Raw genomic sequence first — 21,213 nt, forward strand, 5'->3', positions numbered from 1 at the left:
GAATGGCCATGAGTGGGGTGCCAGTCTGGTGTCATGGAATCGTTACATTGATGATATATTATTCATATGGAGAGGAGATCGTGCCTCCCTGAACATGTTTTGTGAACATCTTAATAATAACCAAAACAACATACATCTATCCTTTAATATTAGCGACACAGAGGTCAATTTTTTAGACTTACGGATATATGTAGAGGATGGTAAAATCAAAACTTGTAACTTCACTAAACAGACGGATTGCAATTCATTTATAGACTATAAAAGCAACCACCACTATAATTGGTTAAAAAGCATTCCGATTAGTCAATTCCAAAGGGTCAGACGTAACTGTACTGATACAGAGGTATATTGGGAACAGGCACAAGTTTTGCAGGAACAATTTCAGGAAAAGGGATACGATTCACTTGTAGTACAAACAGCCAAGGAAAAAATAGGCAATGTTGATCAGAAAAGTATGCTTATGAAAATAGATAGATCTAAGAAAAATAATCCAGTAGACATCCCAATCATTATGGGTTTTAATAGTCAATATAGACAGGTGGAACACATTATCATGCGCCACTGGTCCATACTGACACGGGACCCCAAATTAAGGGAGTATATATCAGAGGCTCCAAGATTTGCGTATAGAAGAGCTAAGAACCTGAAAGAAAACATAGTGAAGAGTGTAACCACGGCACCAAGAATGCTGACTAGAAATAAATCTAGAGGCTTCTACAGGTGTGGGTCTTGCATTATGTGCCGGGCATGTAGGAGTAAAGAAAACAAAATTACCCAGTACAGGTCCACACAAACCAGTAAAATTTATAAAATAAGGGACTTCATCACATGCAACACTAAAAACTGTGTTTATTTGCTTGAATGTTCCTGCGGTTCCCAATACGTAGGATGGACAACTCGCATGTTGAAGACCCGTATGGCCGAACACACTCGTAATATAAAAAAGGGTTTGGAGACCCACAACGTGTCCCTTCATTTCAGTAAAACACATAAGTGTAATATAGACCACTTGGTAAGCTTTTGTGGAATAAAAACCATTACCCCTAATTGGAGAAATAGTGATGAGGAGATACGGCTTGCTAAGCTAGAAATGAGAACAATTTATGAACTTCGGACCCTCGATCCCAAGGGCCTTAATGTCGATTTCGAAATGAAGTGGTTTTTATAATTTGAATTGAAGTACCTGGGATAAAGGGTAAACCCTTTACCTTTTTTATATTTTTTTATTTTTTTATTTTTCATGGCATGAAACTGATCCGGTCAATATGTGGTGCTAATAGACGGGAATAAATGGAATTATTGAAGAAGCAATTTTTATATTTAAGAATATGTATTTTTATATTTATACATTTATATGTTTTATGATTATAACATAAATTAGAAGAATGTGGATTTAATAAGGCCAAGTTTAGTGGATGCGATGTAGAGAATAATCTTTTGTATTTATTGTTAATCTCCCCGGAATGTGAATCTGTATGCTGAAGATGGCCGTGCGTCTCAACATCCTCCGAGACCTGCGTTCCATCAACCGGAAGTTCGGCTCAAACACTTCCGGTCGCGGGCGTACGGACCGGCGACGCGGCTTCTTCACATTAGGAACTAAAGAATGGGGGAAATGTGCCGTATAGGACATTTTGGCCAGCTACACCAGAAGATGTCACTTCCGGGGGAAATGGAAAGGATGGACTCCAATGTTACAGTGAAACTCCAAAATAAACGGCAAAATGGTCCGGTCGGGGGTCATCACCATACAATACTATTCTATGGACATTATGAGATTCCAGGAATCCAGTGCTGGAATTTGTGTTTACTAATTATGTTTTATTTATGCGATTTGTAAAGTTTAAAATGTTTTTATGGATGAATAATGGTTATTTTAGTGATACATTAATATCAAGAATAATGTGAGTTGAGAGGACAAGTTATTAATATAATATAGAGGTGGATTAGACACCGAAAGAACCTGATTGGCTGCTACTGTCCCAGGAAATGGATAGTGGGTATAAAAGGCTGGATAGGTTCTGTTCTGGGATATACCCTGAGGAAGGATAATAGATCCGAAACGCATTGGTACCTGCTTTTTGTGATATAGACCCAGGTCTGTAAGTTGTTCCTTTTGCTGAATTTATCCCCATTTGGAGATTTATGAAGTTACTCCTTTTCCATGTTTTGAGGGGCATGTGCTGGAACAAACTGTAGACCAGAGGATCAATTCACTCTTTTTTTATTGTATTCTACTGTTTTTATGTGTTTTATACTGCTGCTTGGAATAAATTCCTTTTTTTGGATATACGTATAATTCCTTTTCACACTATATATTCGGGGTTGGCCCGTCTGCGCCCATCCTGTCTAGTGTCGATGGTGGATGACATAAGAAATTACGACAGAGCTTGAAGTGGTGACGCAGAATAAAAGAAACCTTTCAAGGAACATAGGGCCCAGATTGGAGGTGAGTGTCTCCTATATGGGTTAGGACGATGACCAGTTGAAATTATAAGAAGTGAGGCAAATGGTGATATAAAGATACCTTTTGATGTACATCCCGTATGGTGTGGAGGTCAGTTTTGAGGTGCGAACCCATCTATAAAGGAGGAATCTTGATTGGCTGAGGAATTTCCAAACCAGAGTTTATACTTGGGAAGATTGTACATCTGGATTGTCCTATATTTAGTAGCGCCTGTGGACTACTCTAATTTTTCTTGTGTATATTATGCAGCACACTGAGCACAGATATGGTATGGAGCGTTTTTTCAGGCAGAGAACGGATAAAACTGGTGGTCACTTATCAGCAAAACTCTGCACTGTACTCCTCCTAACAGCTGCTCCCCAGTCCTCCCCACAATTAAGCAATAAAGCAATCAAGTTCAACAATAAACGGAGAGGACGCCAGCCACGTCCTCTCCCTATCATCTCCAATGCACGAGTGAAAATGGCGGCGACGCGCGGCTGCTTATATAGAATCCGAATCTCGCGAGAATCCGACAGCGGGATGATGACGTTCGGGCGCGCTCGGGTTAGCCGAGCAAGGCGGGAAGGTTCGAACCTGCCTCGGACCCGTGTAAAATGGGTGAAGTTCGGGGGGGTTCGGTTTCCGAGAAACCGAACCCGCTCATCACTACTAATATCACATCATTTTGCTGTATATATAATCAATTGTGGAATCCGTATGCTTCTATTAGTTGTTATCCAGCTACTGCAATGTGAAAAATGTTCGGGCACACACCTAAGTGCCCGACTGGACGCACACCTGTAACTGCGAGAGTGTGTGTATAGCTGTCGGCGGTGCCTGCCGGGATTCTGTAGGGCTCTGTGTCCAGCAGGATGTGCTGTGCTGCGGCACTGTATTCCTTCCTTCCGGGACACCATATAGGGTGCAGGTCGATGTGCCAGGGAGAAGATATAGCCGCCTGTGCTCTGTGTCCGTGTTGGCGGAAGCACAGTGCCGGGCGGAAGTGGACGTACGTTTTGCTCGGAGGGCTTGTTCACCTGATCGTCTTGGTAGATTCCCTTCTGCTTGGAGCATATGGCTGCACCAGCTCCCTCCTGCTGTGTGCCTGGAAATGCCTTCACGCTGCAGCACTCTGCTTGTGCAATTCTACGGTGCCCCAACCACCTCAAGGGACCCTCCGGCTTTCCCAGCTAGCTTGAACGCGGCAGTGGAGACATCACCTTGACACTGCAGCCTCAGTTTGCCGGCTGTTGGGATCCCGGCGCACAGTATACAGGTGCCGGAATCCTGACACCCAGCATGCCGACAACTTTTCTCCCTCTTCGGGGTCCACGACCCCCCCTGGGGGGAGAATACATAGCGTGGCGTGCGTAGTGCGCCACTATGCCCGCAATTGGCTCATTTGCACTCGCCGAGCTGTCGGTATGCCAACTGTCGGGATCCCGGTGCTGGTATGCTGGCCGCCGGGAGCCCAGTCACCGGCATACCATACTATTTAGCACACAGTAGAGCAGTGGTCAGGGAACAGGGGTAAATTACCCCAAATGGGGTAAAAATTAAATTCATGGGGGTAATGGACGGTCGCGCTGCTGAGACACAGACCCGTCCAGCACCAGCCGGCTCACGCTGTGACGTGCTGACGTCACACCGCGCTCCCTCCTGCCCGCCCTGTGCTGTGTTCCTGGCCGCGGTGTGACGTGCTGACGTCACACCACGCTCCCTCACACCCGCCCATCCTGCACTGTCCTGTCCTACCGCCCGCGGCCCCCCAACCCACACACAGAACTTGAAGTGTTCTGTGGTTGACCGCTGACGGAGTTCTGTAGGATCAGACAGTGGCCCACATAACAGCGGGAAATTTCCACTGACATTACCGAGGTGAGGATGTGACCATCTGTCTCCTAAAACTCGTGTGCCCTCCCTTCCCCCCTCATCCATCTTTCTTACATTCACTCTGGTGTTTTGGGTAGAAAGTGTTAATTAACCCATTCATTGCCACAAAATTATTGGAGAAAATAATAATAATTAAAAAAAAAATTATTACAAACACACACACACACACACACACACACACAATCTCAGAAATGCCATATAAACAGTGATCATACTCGTTGCCAGGGGTTTCATGCTGTGGGATCCATGCTCGTTGCCACGGGTTTTATGCTCTGGGACAGGTGTCATGCTTGTTGCCAGGAGTATGCAATGCTCGTTGCCAGGGGTGTGTAATGCTAGTTGCCAGGGGTGTGTAATGCGTGTTGCCAGGGGTAATGCTCATTGCCAGGGGTGTGTAATGCCATGTGCCAGGGGTAATGCTAGTTGCCAGGGGTGTGTAATGCTCGTTGCCTGGGGTAATGCTTGTTGTCAGGGCTCAGAGTTAATGCTAGTAGTTGCCAGGGGTGTGTAATGCCAGGGTTGTGTAATGCTACTTGCCATGGGTGTAATGCCAGGCCAGGGGTGTGTAATGCCAGGGGTGCGTAATGCTAGTTGCCAGGGGTGTGTAATGCCAGTCCAGGAGTGTGTAATGCCAGGCCAGGGGTGCGTAATGCTAGTTGGCAGGGGTGTGTAATGCCAAGCCAGGGGTGTGTAATGCTTGTTGTCAGCCCACCAGCCCGCCAATTGCTCCCCCTTCTTTCGCGAAATGACACATTGCATTATGATGTCACAACATAAACGCGTCATTCCGTGAAACTCTGTCCCCCCAAGCGAAGTACTAATGAAAGGGAGGAGGGGGAGCACCCGTAGCAGTGAAGGACATCGAAAAGTGCCGTGGAAGGTGCCCCTTGCCCGCCGCTAGAAACGGCACTGGTTTGTGTTTTCACTGCAATCACAATCATGTTCACAAAAACAATGAATCAGCTCAACCAAACACTTAAAGGGGAAAACCAGTTGTTTTTAGCCAGCTGTACCTAATAGGTGTCCGACAGAGCAATTCAGTTGTTGCTCCAATCAGGCGCACATTATTTCTGCTTGCACCCACCTGATGTGGCAAGCAAAAATCGTAAAAAAGTCTGCCCTGGGTGCTCAAACAGCATTTTTCTAGTTGCGCCAAATAGTTTAGACGGGTTTAGCCGCTTTACACATTTAAACCCCGTGCATTTGGGCTCGATAATAGGGATTTTTTTTTGGAGACCCAAGCAGGCTCAAAATAAAACCCCTGTTAAACAGCCTGTTTTCGCTAGCTGCAACAGTGTATGCACATAGGTCCGGTAACTTACCGGATTGTATGTGTCAACACCCGGCTGTAATTAAATAGCCTGAAGCTAAAATTCATAAAAAAAGCTTAAGGCTATCCCTGTTTTTTGTCCCCGTTAAATTATCATGGGCTACTTGAAATCCACCCTTAGAGTAATTTATTTCTGAATAGGTGAGGAGAATATAAGATAGGCCATAGTTGCATATTGCTAGGTTTAGAATATACACTAGGTGGTTATCGTAGTCTTCCAATTTTGTGTTCACTTTCTAAAGACCCATAATTTCTGCTGTCTGAGATTTGTACACTGTCCATTACAGTTAACCTAAACAGTTTTATTTTCTAACTTATCTTACAGTGCATCCAGAACGTATTCACAGCGCTACACTTTTTGGATTCAAGTCTAGGCTCTGGCTGGGCCACTCAAGGACATTCACAGAGTTGTCCTGTAGCCTCTCCATTGCTATCTTGGCTTTGCGCTAAGGGTCATTGACCTGCTGAAAGATGAACCGTCGACCCAGTCTGAGGTCAAGAGTGCTCTGGAGCAGGTTTTCATCCAGGATGTCTCTGTACATTGCTGCATTCATCTTTCCCTCTATCCTGACTAGTCTCCCAGTTCCTGCCACTGAAAAACATCCTCACAGCATGATGCTGCCACCACAATGCTTCACTGTAGGGATGGTATTGGCCTGGTAATGAGCGGTGCCTGGTTACCCTTCAAACATGACGCCTGGCATTCACACCAAAGAGCAGGGCCGTTTCTAGCCAATTTGGCTCCCAGTGCAAGACTTAAAAATGCGCACCCCCCCCCCCATTCACATAAGAAAAAATGTGCCCCCCCCATAGATATAAAGAGGAAAAGTATGCGCGCGCCGAAGGCACGCACGCTCCTGACAAGGGGGCATGGCCTCATTAAAATGGGTGTGGCTTTGTTAAGATGGGCGTGGCCTCATCTGATCTCATCATCACGGCCACCACAGGATAAAAAAAAAAAAGTCTTCATTTTACACATTACAGCAGGCAAGTGTCCCCATTTTACACAGCACGGTAGGCATGTGTCCCCATTTTACACATTGCGGCAGGCACGTGCCCCCATTTTACACATTGCGGCAGGAAAGTGTCCCCATTTTACACATTGCGGCAGGCACGTGCCCCAATTTTACACAGTACAACAGGCAAGTGTCCCCATTTTACACATTGCGGCAGGCACGTGCCCCCATTTTACACAGTACGGCAGGCAAGTGTCCCCATTTTACACATTGCGGCAGGAAAGTGTCCCCATTTTACACATTGCGGCAGGAAAGTGTCCCCATTTTACACATTGCGGCAGGCACGTGCCCCCATTTTACACAGCATGGCAGGCAAGTGTCCCCATTTTACACATTGCGGCAGGCATGTGACCCCATTTTACACATTCCGGCAGGCAAGTGTCCCCATTTTACACATTGCGGCAGGCACGTGCCCCCATTTTAAACATTGCGGCAGACAGGTGTCCCCATTTTACACATTCCGGCAGGCAAGTGTCCCCATTTTACACATTGCAGCAGACAGGTGTCCCCATTTTACACATTCCGGCAGACAGGTGTCCCCATTTTACACAGTATGGCAGGTGGTGGTGGGGGGGAGGGAGAGAGAGAGAGGGAGAGGGGCTGACTTACATTTGAAGCGGTTCTTCCCGCTCTTCAGCCACCTCTCCCTCGTCTGCGCAGCGCTGCGCGGCTTGGCTCCCCCTTCTCCCTCCTCCCGAGTGCCCAGCTCGGGGGCGGGGTTTCGCGGAATGACGCGATTGCGTCGTGACGTCACGACGCAAACGCGTCATTCTGCGAAACCCCGCCCCCCGAGCTGGGCACTCGGGAGGAGTGGGGAGGGGGTTTGAAAGTGCTCAGCAAGTGCCGCGGCGGGCGCCCTGTGCGATTGCACGGCTCACCCGCCGCAAGAAACGGCACTGCCAAAGAGTTCAATCTTTGTCTCATTAGACCAAAGAGTTTTGTTTCTCATGGTCTCAGAGTCCTTCATATGCATTTTGGCAAACTCCAAGCAGGCTTCCATGTGCTTTTTACTAAGGAGTGGCTTCCATCTGGCCACTCTACCATACAGGCTTGATTGGTGTATTTCTGCAGAGATGGTTGTCCTTCTGGAAGGTTCTCCTCTCTCCACTGAGGAATGCTGTAGCTCTGACAGAGTGACCATCGGGTTCTTGGTCACCTTCCTGACTAAGGCCCTTCTCCCCCGATCGCTCAGTTTAGACGGCCGGCCAGCTCTAGGAAGAGTCCTGGTGGTTCCGAACTTCTTCCATTTACAGATGATGAAGGCCACTGTGCTCATTGGGTCCTTCAAAGCAGCAGATATTTTTCTGTACCCTTCCCGAAATTTGTGCCTCAAGACAAACCTGTCTCGGAGGTCTACAGACAATTCCTTTGACTTCATGCTTGGTTTGTGCTCAGACATGCACTGTCAAGTGTGGGACCTTATATAGGGGGTCATTCTGACCCGATCGCGCGCTGCAGTTTATCGCAGCAGTGCGATTGGGTCAGTACTGCGCATGCGCTGGCGCCGCAGTGCGCCGGCGCATGCCAGACGGCCGAAGGCCGTCGTTGCCTAGTGATTGCCTCTGCCTGATTGACAGGCAGAGGCGGTCGCTGGGGGGGAGGGGGCTGGACGGCAGCGTTAACCCGCTGTTTAGGGGGCGCGGTCCGGCCAACACAGGCATGGCCAGACCGTTAGGGGGGCGTGCCACGGTGGCTGTGTGACATCAACTCGGAATGATCCCCGTAGACAGGTGTGTGCCGTTCCAAATCATGTCCAATCAACTGAATTTACCAGAGGTGGCCTCCAATTAAGCTGTAGGAACATCTCAAGGATGATCAGTGGAAACAGGATACACCTGAGCTCAAGTTTGAGCTTCATGGCAAAGGATGTGAATACTTATGTACATGTGATTTATTTTTTTATTTTTAATAAATTTGCAAAAAACACAAAAAAAACTTTGTCATTATGGGGTTTTGTGTGTAGAATTTCTAGGGAAAAAATGTATTTATTATATTTTGGAATAAGGCTGTAACATAACAAAATGTGGAAAAAGTGAAGCGCTGGGAATACTTTCCAGATGCACTGTAGATTAGAAGCAATTTTCAGTAAATTAATTATACGTCCAATGTTTGACATCATGCATATATTAAAATGTTGTGAGTGAAAGCTTTTTACATGTGACTGAATTTGAGTTTTGTACTTACTTTATTTTTACATGTGCCTGGAAATGTGCTAGTCATTACATTTTGATCTCTTTTAAGAAAATATTTTTTTCCCTTTTAGAAATAAAATATGCTGTCCATTTTTGTTTCAGTTTAGTCACTCTAACCTCCAATTTAATTTTTCATAATTGTGTACTTGCATTATTTGTTTCAGTATGAACATTAAAGATCTTCTTAGAGCTTTGACCAATTTTATCACTTATTTCCTTCTGTCACGTTCTGATTCCACTCTAGATTTGTCTGCCACCAAAATGTAGATTTCAAAATACTATTTGAAATCACAAATTAAATACCATGCTTCTATTGAATGTATATTAAAGGGCACTAAACATAAAATACTAACTGGTGCACTATGAAAAAAATGCATGTTAGAACATTAAACAAATTCCTATTTAAGTGGTTACACAAAACTACTGGACTTCCCATACTATCTTCTTTTCAGAGCAGCAACTAGTTTTATAGTTACACTTATGATAATGAATGGATGATTAAGCATGAATATCTTACTTTCTTATTTGAAACTTTAGTAATATCTTTCCAGATCCACTGCCTTAAGTAACCACACTCAGGCTGTGAAAAAAAAGTAATTCTAAATATAAGTATATGTTTATTAATTTTGTTGTACATTGGATGTTTTCTTTCTTTCTTTCTTTCTTTCTTTCTTTCTTTCTTTCTTTCTTTCTTTCTTTCTTTCCCTGCCAGCTTCAACCCACCAGGGCTTCCCTTCCTTCCTTTCTTTCGTTCTTTCTTTAGTTTCTATCTTTCTTTCTTTCTCTTTTTTTTTTTCTTTTTGCTTCTTTCTTTGGTGTCTTTGCCTGGTGGGCATCAACCCTCCACGGCTTTCTTTCTTTCTTTTCTTTCTTTCTTTCTTTCTTTCTTTCTTTCTTTCTTTCTTTCTTTCTTCTACTTTTTCTTTCCTTTATGTGCTCCCTTTTCTGCCTTTTTTTTAACTTTCATTCTTCCTACCTTCTTTCCTTCTTTTTTTTTTCTTCTTTTTTTTACATATTTCTTATTTCTTTTTTTATTTTTCATATTTTCGTTCTTATTTCTTTTTTCTTTCTTATTTCTTTCTTTCTCACCAGGTCTTCTGGCATCTTTGTCTGGTGGGCGCCAACCCACCAGGGCTTCCCTTTCTTTCTTTCTTTCTTTCTTTCTTTCTTTCTTTCTTTCTTTCTTTCTTATTTCTTTCTTCTTTCTTCATTTTCTTTCTTTCTTTTTCTTTATTTCTGTGTTATTTCTTCTTCTTTGTTTCATTCTTTCTTTTTCTTGCTTTTTCTTTCTTTATTCTTTTTCTTTAATGCTATCTTTTATTTATAAGACAACATATGGGCTCTGCTTCCCCATACCTAGGCATAAAACATTCAGCAATATTTCAAATAGATCTTTTTTCCTTCTCTTTTCTTTCTCCTTCTTTATTCTTGCTGCTTCTTTTTTTCCTTGCTTTTCTTTTTTCTTTCTTTTTCTTGCTTCTTCTTCTGTCTTTCTGTCTCTCGTAGTCTTCTTCTGTCATTGTCTTCTTCTATTTTCTTTAATACTGTTATCTATAAGACAACATAAGGGTTCTGCAATGCCATACAAAAGCATAGAAGATTCATCGAGATTTCAGACAGATGTACAAATTGACATATAAACTATTATATACTTACAACACAAAAATTACATAATAACTTAGAGGCATAGTGGCTGTGTCCTTGAAAACAGCTTCACTGACCCCAGCTGCGTGTAAACACCAGCTATCCTGAGTAACCCAAGGCTTACTCAGATGACCAATGTTCATGCAGAGTGATCTGATGCTGCATCTTCGGACACAAAAGCTGATCACCAAAGCTGACAGGAGGCGTCTATTTTGGTGTTTTAGTGTTTCTATAATTCCTGGTTTTGCAAATGACTCTTGATGACTATACTGTTTATGTGGCTGGTTCTTGCAGACAAAATTTAGATGTGGCATGAATGGTATTAAGTGTGCTGAAGTGTCTGTGCCTGTGAATAGTGAGTACTTTAAAAGGTACTTGTGTAGGCAGGAGACCCTTGCCACTTGTGTAAGTGTGGGTGATTCATGAACACAGCCAAAAGTTCTGTCTGACCCTTTAAGCATTACAGGGACATCATGACTTGGGACAGGATTGTAGGGGGTAGAAAAGCTATGTGCCATGAATGAGGACAGGGTAGAGTTTTTTTAAGCAATGTCGAAGAGAATAGCATATGAATTGAAAATCACAGTGGATTGGATTTGCCATCTGTAGACCAAGTTTGTCATGTAGAGCAGGGTTCGACACGGGCCTGGTGCAAGGAAGACGTAACTATGTGCCCAAGATGGAGCTGCCACACCCATGCAAGCTGCTTCTACATAGCCACCTGCAGTTAGGTCACCCCATATCCCAGGGCCTGGAAGAGCTCTTCACAGCTCTGCATGAGGCTCATGTGCGGGGTAATGCCACCAAACACAATGCTAAGAAATATTGGTGCAGGGTTAGTTGTTGTTTTTTTTTTGTGTTTGTTTGTTCTGCGATATTCCTCTATAAGAGACTGTGGGGTCTATTCATAAAGCAGTGAAAAGCCCTATTTTGCATGAAACAGGGCTTTTCTCTGCTTCCTGCTATTCATGGCTTCCTGACTTCTCCAGCGGCACCCCCGCTCCATGCCTGAATTGCATCACCATACTTTTGTATGGTGAGTGCGATTCATGAAGGAGCAGAAAGCTCAGCTTTCTGCTTCTCCATTGAGTTCAGGTTCACCATATCAGGATGGCGTAACCAGAACTGCACTGCAGTAACTTCAGGGAAGCTCTATGCTTCCCTGCTCTCTGTCCGCTCCCGTCGCTGGCTCCACCCCCTGACATCCCAGCAGCCACTGAGGCATGCCGGGAGGTCAACAATCGGGGTATGTAGAGCAGTGATGTGCAGTGTCATACTAACGTTTGTGCCAGAGTTTTGACTGTATAAAGTATATGAAAAATACAAAGAATTTGTTTGAAATATCTTCTTTGCATTGCTCTAATCATTTTTATAGCCAAAACTCTGGAGTAAAAAGTATATGGCAGGTGAGGCAGTGCCTCACCTGTGTATCCTTTCCGCACATCTCAGATCAAAACTCACCAAATTTCTAGGCGTATATACTGCTGCCCCTGTGTACATTGCCCAGATGTACCCTTTGGCTTATATATTGCGTGTAAATCTGGCTCTGGTGCTAGCCAGTGCCTCCTGAGCCATTTAGCTCACCGCACATCCCTGGTACAGAGGGACCCCCTGGACTATCCTGGACATCGCAGAGGAGGACCGCTGGAGGATACAGCGTCACTGGGGCCCCAGACACAGCAGTGCATCGCCGGAAGGGTAAGTAAACGTGAATTGCTTCTTATAACAGCTATACATTGCATCGAACCGATGCAATGTATAGTGATAAGTAACAATATGTTTTTTGTTGTCTTTATGAATGGACCCCTTTAAGGGGTCTATTCATGAAGCAGTGAAAAGAGTGGAGAAGTGAGTCTGAGGAGAAGTTGCCCATGGCAACCAATCAGCTGCTCCATACAATTGTATAGTATGCAAATCATAAATGTTACTTCAATGCTGAATGGTTGCCATGGGCAACTTCTCCATTGGCTCACTTCTCCATACTTTTCACTGCTTTATGAATAGACCTCTTTGGGTGATGTACTAAGTCTTGGAGAATGTTAAAGTTTCGAAAGAAAAAGTACCAGCCAATCAGCTCCTAATTGCCAGGTTACAGGCTGTAGGGGAGATCAGGGCCGGTTCCGGGGCTTCTGGCGCCCCGGGCGGCATTAGGGGTGTGTGGCTTCATACAGGGGGCGTGCTCATTTACGCCCCCTGTACAGACTGAAATGATGTGCGGTGCGCGATGACGTCATTGCGCACCGCACAGCAAAGGTCCTCTCCACGAAGGGAAACTAGACGTGTAGCGTCTAGTTCCCTTCGTGGAGAGGACCTTTGCTGTGCGGTGCGCGATGACGTCATCGCGCACCGCACAGTAAAGGACCTCTCCACGAAGGGAAACTAGACGCGTACGCATCTAGTATCCCTTCCCAGCGGCAGCGGGGGGCAGCGGCCAGCGGCAGCAGGGGGGCAGCGGGGGGCACACAGCAGCAGCGGATCTTGCCCTGGTGCGGCGCCCTCCACCGGCTCACTTCTCCATTCTTTTCACTACTTAGTACATCTCCCCCTTTTTTGTTTGAAAAATGAGAGTTAGAAGCTGACTGGTTGGTACTTAGGGGGTCATTCCGACCCGATCGCTCGCTGCAGGTTCTCGCAGCGCAGTGTTCGGTTCGGAACTACGCATGCGCCGGCGCCTCTGAGGCCGAGGCGGTCACTGGGCGGGAGGGGGCTGGACAGCAGCGTTAAGCCGCCGTTTAGGGGGTGCGGTCCGGCCAACACAGGCGTGGCCGGACCGTTGGGGGGCGGGCTGCGGCGGCTGCGTGACATCACACGCAGCCGCTGCGGGCCGGGGAGCGACGAGTAGCTCCCGGCCAGCACGCTAAACCTGCGCTGGTCGGGAGCTACTCTTGAAGTGCAAAGGCATCGCCGCTGTGCGATGCCTTTGCACTTCTGGGGGGGGCGGCACTGACATGCTGGTGTCTCCCCGCATGTCAGTGTGAATGATCGTAGCTGTGCTAAATTTAGTACAGCTACAATCAACTTGGAATGACCCCCTTAATCTCTGTCCACTTTATCACTCTGAAAGGTTTAGTACATCTGCATTACTGTTACTGCATTTTATTCACAACACAATCAGACCCTGCTGCTCATACGTTGATACTACTGTAGCTTACCAGTTCTTTTTACAGTGACCTGCAAACCAACACCCTGCCACAGCTTTCCTCAGAATCATCTGATTCACAAACCTGAAAATAAAACATCAAAGGGTTAAAATCTGTGGAACTCCAAGTAGCTGTGATAAAGCAGCATAGACTTTCTGCTGTGTTCTTGGCCTAGCTTTGTTCTGGATAACTTCAGGGGACTACAGGTGTCCGTAGCTGGGAAAAGATCTCCGGCGCATGCTGGACAGCCAAAGGCTGTTGTTCCCTTGAGATCGCCTCTGCCTGATTGATAGGCAGAGGCATTCGCTGGGCGGGCGGGCGGTGGGGGGGGGTCCAGTCAACGCAGGCCAGACCGTGCGGGGGGGGGGGAGGCGCAGTGGCTGCGTGACGTCACACGCAGCCGCTGCAACCAGGGGCAGCAACGACCATCTCCCTGCCAGCCGCTGGAGCTGCGCTGGCCGGGAGTTACTCCACAAGTACAAAAGCATCGCCGCTGTGCGATGCTTTTGTACTTGTGCGGGGGGCGGACTGACATGTGGGGCGGACTAGCCCTGTGCTGGGTGTCCCCCCGCATGTCTGGGGGAACATGATCGTAGCTGTGCTAAATTTAGCACAGCTGCGATCAGCTCGGAATGACCCCCACTGTGCACTGTATACAGTGTAAGAAAACTAAATCTCTGATGATGCAGTGCATAGAAGACAGCTTCGGGCGGTGCTGTGAGGCAGCTTTGGAGAGAGATCTCAATGGAGGTCTGCTCTGCTGGCTGCGGGCAGGAGGAATGACTGTGCTGTGGTGAGGAGCGGGCCCAGGACCTGGACCAGAAGTGTGCAGGAGTCTGAATGGGACCTGACCTGCAGTGGCCCTGCTGCCACTATACTGGGGCATTATGTGTAAATGGCACTATACTGCAGGGACGTGCAGTCAGGGGAGGCAGTGCCTCCCCTGTCATTAATGATTACAATAATACAAAGAGATACTTATGACACATTCTGTGTCATAAGTAAATGCTTTATATTATTGTATTCATTGTAAAACAGGTTTAAATTAGTCTAGGCGGCACCGAGAACGGTGCCTCTTGCGGTCAATTATAAAGGTCTGGAAGCGGGGGGCGGGCAGGGGGCGGGGCTAAGAGATGGGCAGTAAAAAGCCCATTTAAAAAGCACTGTAAGCGGCACTAGTGTGAGTGCCTCAGTGACAGGGGCGTGCTTGCAGCCCATATCAAAGCACGCCCCTGTCACTGAGCCAGATATGATTGGGCACCAGAATCACAGCTCCCCCCTGGGGTCCAGCCCACCCTCCACCCTTAGAGAGGCTCCTGCACCAGAACACCTGTCTGCTCACCTCTATTTCATTGACGGGTCCCGCTCCCACTGCCGCCGGGATTGCTCCAGGTAAGGGCCAGCGTCAGGGGCGCCGCAGCACAACATAAGCCGTCATCCTCCGCCCCTCCACATGTCTGTGTCCGCGCCGCTGTAGAGAGCCGCTGTACAGACCCGCATGTCCCGCCATCACCCGTGTCCGTGCTGAGCGCTTCTGCGTACTGCAGACCATAGACTGCCCTGCGCTCTATGTTTCAGATAGCAGGACAGCACATGGACCGTACACAGCAGTGCTCAGCACAGAGATGTGTGCACTGTGCCAGGGTATGGGGGGGGGTGGGGGGGGAGCGGGCGGGCAGGGGTTGGCAGGCAATCAAACACCATGTGTGCCAGGGGAAAAGGGGAGAGGCTGGGGCATAAAGGGGGGGGGGGGGGGGTGGGGGGGGGGAGGGGGGATTACTAGATATGTGCTGGGGCATAAAAGGGAGGGAGGGTGATTACTAAATATGTGCTGGGGCATAAAAGGGGGGGTGATTACTAAATATGTGCTGGGGCATAAGGGGAGGGGGGGTGATTACTGTGTGTGTGTGTGTGTGTGTGTGTGTGTGTGTGTGTGTGTGTGTGTGTGTGTTGGGGTATAAGAGGAGGGGGGTAATTACTGTGTGTGTTGGGTTATAAGAGGAGGGGGGTAATTACTGTGTGTGTGCTGGGGTATATGGAGAGGGGGACAATTACTACCATTGTCTTTATCAACCAGCCTGCAGCTGTAATCCCACTTCCAGGCAGACCCTCCACTGCTCTCCTTAACCGGCCCTGGCTGCTGCTGCTTCCCAGATTTCGCTGGCATTGGCGGCGACTTTAGCAGGCATTGGCAGCTGGCATGGGCGGCAGTACAGTAGCGGGCACTGGCAGTGGCCATAGCGGTGGTGGTAGCGGACATGCCTCACCAGCCACTGACCTCACCGCACGCCACTGCTATACTGAGGCATTATGTGTCACTAGCATTAATGGGGGCAGTATGTGTGAGCATCTATTACTATATCATTATGTGTAAGGAGCACTAAAGTGGGCATTATGTGTAAGGCTACGCCTACTTTCCTAGGAGAGCACGCGCATGGGAGGTGGGGGCTTCAAAAATGGCCTGCGAATGATGTTTAATAAAAACAAATGGCCCTTGGCAGAAACAAGGTTCCCCACCCCTGTACTGGACTAACACAAATCACAACAACCACTACACTGATCCTAACAACAACCTTTGTGGTCAGTACTGTACACCGCACAACTAAACGGTACGTGTTGTATACTACACTAGTTAGCTACACAATAACAAGTAGAAAATAGTAACGAAAACACAGGGGACAATATAATGTAGCAATTACAGTCAATGCAAACAGCCTGTGTAACAGAACAATGGCCCTCATTCCGAGTTGTTCGCTCGCTAGCTGCTTTTAGCAGCATTGCACACGCTAAGCCGCCGCCCTCTGGGAGTGTATCTTAGCATAGCAGAATTGTGAACGAAAGATTAGCAAAATTGCGAATAGAAATTTCTTAGCAGTTTCTGAGTAGCTCCAGACTTACTCCTACATTGCGATCAGTTCAGTCAGTTTCGTTCCTGGTTTGACGTCACAAACACACCCAGCGTTCGCCCAGACACTCCCCCGTTTCTTCAGACACTCCCGCGTTTTTCCCAGAAATGCCTGCGTTTTTTCGCACACTCCCAGAAAACGGCCAGTTTCCGCCCAGAAACACCCACTTCCTGTCAATCACACTACGATCACCAGAACGATGAAAAAGCTTTGTTATGCCGTGAGTAAAATACCTTACTTTTGTGTAAAATAACTAAGCGCATGCGCTCTGCGAACCTTGCGCATGCACAGTAAGCGACTAATCGCAGTATAGCGAAAATCGGCAACGAGCGAACAACTCGGAATGACCCCCAATACAATCGCCTCACCTACCTGTTTAACGAGGGTTTGCCTTTTCAGATCTTATTACACTTAAAAAAAATTTGTCCTGTATTTACATTTTCAGGGCCTATTTAAGGAAGAAAAAACTGTTGCCCACTTGTTAAGCTGATAATGTACAGCATATAAAATATATTGTCAGCTGTTTATCTTTTCTCCGTTGTTCTCTCCATAGAGCAAAATGGGGTGTGGTGAGTGGAGTGAAAAAGGAGGGGGAGGGGAAAATGGGAGAGGTTAAAAAAGAGCAAGTTGTAGCTTGTACTGGGCCCCACAATTTCTGATGACGGCCCTGATGAGTTCCAGAATAAAATGATTTTGATTCTACAATTTGATGTAATCATATTTAATTGTAAACTCACATTTTCCATAAACTGTATACATTATATGCTGGATCTAAACTGTATGTAGGGGGTCATTCCAAGTTGATTGCTAGCTGCCGTTGTTCGCAGCGTAGCGATTAGTGAAGAAAATGGCTAATCTGCTCATGCGTATGCACTGCAATGCGGACGCGCGTCGTAAGGGTACGAAGTCCTTTGTGGTTTTGCACTGGTTCTAGCGACGATTCCAATCGCACAGCTGAACGCAAGGAGATTGACAGGAAGTGGGAGTTTCTGGGTGGCAACTGACTGTTTTCTGGGAGTGTTTGGAAAAATGCAGGCGTGGCTGGGCGTTTACTGAGCGGGTATCTGACATCATTACCGTGTCACTCGTCGCAGCAATCATCGCACAGGATAAGTAACTACAGGGCTGGTCTTGTTTTGCACAAAATGTGTTTGCAGGCGCTCTGCTGCACAGGCGTTCGCACTCCTGCAAAGCGAAAATACACTCCCCTGTGGGCGGCGACTATGCGCTTGCACGGCTGCTAAAAACTGCTAGCGAGCGATCAGCTCGGAATGACCCCCATAGTGCAATATTGTTGCACACTGAAAACACAGTTATACAGCAGACCCAGACTCTCCCAACCATTCTTGTATCTTCCTCTTCTATTACCTTCCTAATTATAAAGCAGGATGTGCATGTGTCCAGAGACGGCTACAGGGAGGCTGCGGTGAATGCCGGAGGGGGAGGGGGGGGGGTGATTCCAACTCTGGGAGTGTTGTCCACCCTTCCGGGGGGACTGCGAGCCATTTTTGGGAGCCTCCTGGCCGTTCTGGGAGAGCAGGCAAGTATCGCCCACACGGAGACTGCCCCCTCCTTTCTTAATATACTCCTGATGACTGATCTCCACCTATGTCATTACTGTTACTTGGGGGACCATCAGTCGCTTTCACCGATATTTTTAAAGGAGCAACAGGAATCAATACTAGTTGAGAAATAAAAACTGACACCAGTAGATATATCTCCTGGCCACAATAAAATGATGAATATGGGCAGTCTCCCATTGGAAGATACAGAGGACACTTTATTCTACTTTGGCCAAGAAATCAGTATGACAGCTGTCATGGACTTTTTGTGCTGAATGCTCATAATCTGCTGAATATTTATAGGAAGGTAAAGTACTTCTTTATTCTAAGCAGGCTAAGGATATATTCTCCTTTTCACAAAAGTCTGAATTCTAGGAAAGAGGCTTTTTGTCCTGATAAAACCAGAACACAGTAAGCCCCCGCTGCTCCCCCTCGCCACGCGTTGCATAAATCATCTAAGCATAAATATGTGAGTTCTGTATTTAAAGAGCCTTCATCCTACTCTTCCTAATTATTAATAGCGCAGCTTTCTATTCAGAGATCTAAAGACTGGAAGATGCTTTTAATACTGAAGTTATTTTTAGAATTTATAATCCAATATATGTGACTTCATACTTTCTCTATGTGACACTGGGCAAGTTGATACATCTCTCAATCACTCAAACATAGAATGAGGTCATAATATTATTATAATTATGATACAGAAGTCTCTGCTATGATGTGCCCTGATGCATAATCTAATAGAGTGCTCTGCTATCATGCCTGACTTATGTAACACAGCTAAATTCTAACTGTAACATTACCTGCTAAATTTATACTCTGTCATATATATAATCATTTGTCTGTATAGCATCAGCTCTCAAAATAGACAGGGAAAGTAATGCTTCATATAGATGCACACAGAGCCGGCCTTAAGCATAGGCAAATTAGGCAAACGCCTAGGGCATTTGGAATGCCTAGGGGCACAAGCAGCTTCTGCTGATTAAAATGGTGTGCAGCATGCCTATATTCTGTGTGTGACTGCAGCTCTATCTGCATATGAAATTAATTACTAATGTGCGGCATTATGTGTGTAAGGTTTACTACTTTGTGGCGTAATGTATAGAAAGGGCACTACTGTGTGGTCTAATGTGAATAAAGAGCAATATGGTGTGGTGTAATGTGAATAAGGGGCACTACTGTGAGTATTAACATATATAAGGTAAAGTCGTACTACTGTGTGATGTAACGTGAATAAGAGACACTATTGCATGATATAATGTGAATAAAGTTGCAGTACTGTGTGGCGTAATTTCAACTGGGGGTATTATTGTGTGGCCATGCCCCTTCCCAGCAAGAGCACGCCCTGTTTTGGGCTGCGCTCTGAATGTGCACACTGTTCCTATTTAAAATATATGGGGTAGGAGCATCAAAATGAGGACTGCTATGGGTGAGGGGTTAGGGTGCTGGGAAAGGGGTACAGGGTCAGAGGCGGAAATGGCATCTGTGCTAGGGGCACCAGCCAAAATCTTGCCTAGGGCATCATATTGGTTAGGGCTAGCTCTGGATGCACACAATTCAGCATTCTACATACATTAAGGTACTGATTAGTATGAGAATTGGGCTCAACCCCAGATTCAATCCTTTTTGTTCGGCCCAATTGTTTTACTAAGTATAAAGATGTTCATAAAATAAAAATATCAGGTCTACTATGCACCTGATTAAAATTCTTGGAGAATGAAAAGTATCAGACCAGGGGCCTAATTCAGAGTTGATCGCAGCAGCAAATTTGTTAGCAGTTGGGCAAAACCATGTGCACTGCAGGGGGGGGGGGGGGGGGGGGGGGCAGATATAACATGTGCAGAGAGAGTTAGATTTGGGTGGGGTGTGTTCAAACTGAAATCTAAATTGCAGTGTAAAAATAAAGCAGCCAGTATTTACCCTGCACAGAAACAATATAACCCACCCAAATCTAACTCTCTCTGCAAATGTTATATCTGCCACCCCTGCAGTGCACATGGTTTTGCCCAACTGCTAACAAATTTGCTGCGGCGATCAACTCTGAATTACCCCCTATCACTGACCTGGTCGAAGGGTGTTGTGGACTCGGGGCTTCTTCCGGTGACTGGGAAGAGGAACCGCTACTGGGTCGCAATAGAGATGGCCGGATGTAGGTCTTCTTCATACAGGATGAAGACGGTAAGCAGGAAGCACGGAGGAATGCTTGAAGGTCTCCTGAAAAACAAGACTAGTAAAAGTGCTAAGTGCTGAGGTACAGAGGTGCTGGTGTTATTGAGGTACTGAAGGCACTGAGATGCTGGAGGTGCTGAGGCACCGAGGTACTGAGGTTCTGTGGCACTGAGGTGCCGAGGCACCGAGGTACTGAGGTGCTGAGTTTCTGTGGTGTTGAGGCACCGAGGTGCTGAGGTTCTGTGGTACTGAGGTGCTGAGGCACCGAGGTGCTGAGGTTCTGTGGCACTGAGGTGCTGATGGTGCTCAGGCGCCTTGGTGGCACAGAGGTGCGTGATGGCGCTCGGGCGCTTGGAGGCACGGAGGTGCTTGATGGCGCTCGGGCGCTTGGAGGCACGGAGGTGCGTGATGGCGCTCGGGCGCTTGGAGGCACGGAGGTGCTTGATGGCGCTCGGGCGCTTGGAGGCACGGAGATGCTTGATGGCGCTCGGGCGCTTGGAGGCACGGAGGTGCGTGATGGCGCTCGGGCGCTTGGAGGCACGGAGGTGCTTGATGGCGCTCGGGCGCTTGGAGGCACGGAGGTGCTTGATGGCGCTCGGGCGCTTGGAGGCACGGAGGTGCGTGATGGCGTTCGGGCGCTTGGAGGCACGGAGGTGCGTGATGGCGCTCGGGCGCTTGGAGGCACGGAGGTGCTTGAAAACCCTGAGACACTGGAGACACGGGTATACTGGAAGGCACAGCGGAAACAGGAACAAGGGAGCTCTGGAGATCACGGCTTCTGACAGGCAGAATGATGATACACAGGCGCCGGCTCCCTGCTCGGCGTCTGGCTTTGAACCTCCCGCCTTAGTCTGATTGGCGGAGCGGGCAGATGACGTCAGCCCCGCTCCGCCTACCTAATCCAGAACAGTA

General features: G+C 47.1%; 2 long non-coding RNA genes across 2 annotated transcripts in view; one reads left to right on the forward strand and one right to left on the reverse strand.

Moving 5' to 3' along the window:
* LOC135058002 (uncharacterized) overlaps positions 1-21,213 on the forward strand; it is a 271,949-nt gene that overhangs the window by 227,679 nt on the left and 23,057 nt on the right. The window lies entirely within an intron of this gene.
* Positions 10,199-15,293, reverse strand: LOC135058020 (uncharacterized). Its single transcript, XR_010244540.1, has 3 exons — positions 15,007-15,293; positions 13,677-13,748; positions 10,199-10,431 (listed from the first exon to the last, which is right to left on the reverse strand). It is a non-coding gene; the product is annotated as an uncharacterized LOC135058020 (long non-coding RNA).

Source organism: Pseudophryne corroboree, chromosome 1 (assembly GCF_028390025.1).
Source record: "Pseudophryne corroboree isolate aPseCor3 chromosome 1, aPseCor3.hap2, whole genome shotgun sequence".
Taxonomy (NCBI): Eukaryota; Metazoa; Chordata; class Amphibia; order Anura; family Myobatrachidae; genus Pseudophryne; species Pseudophryne corroboree.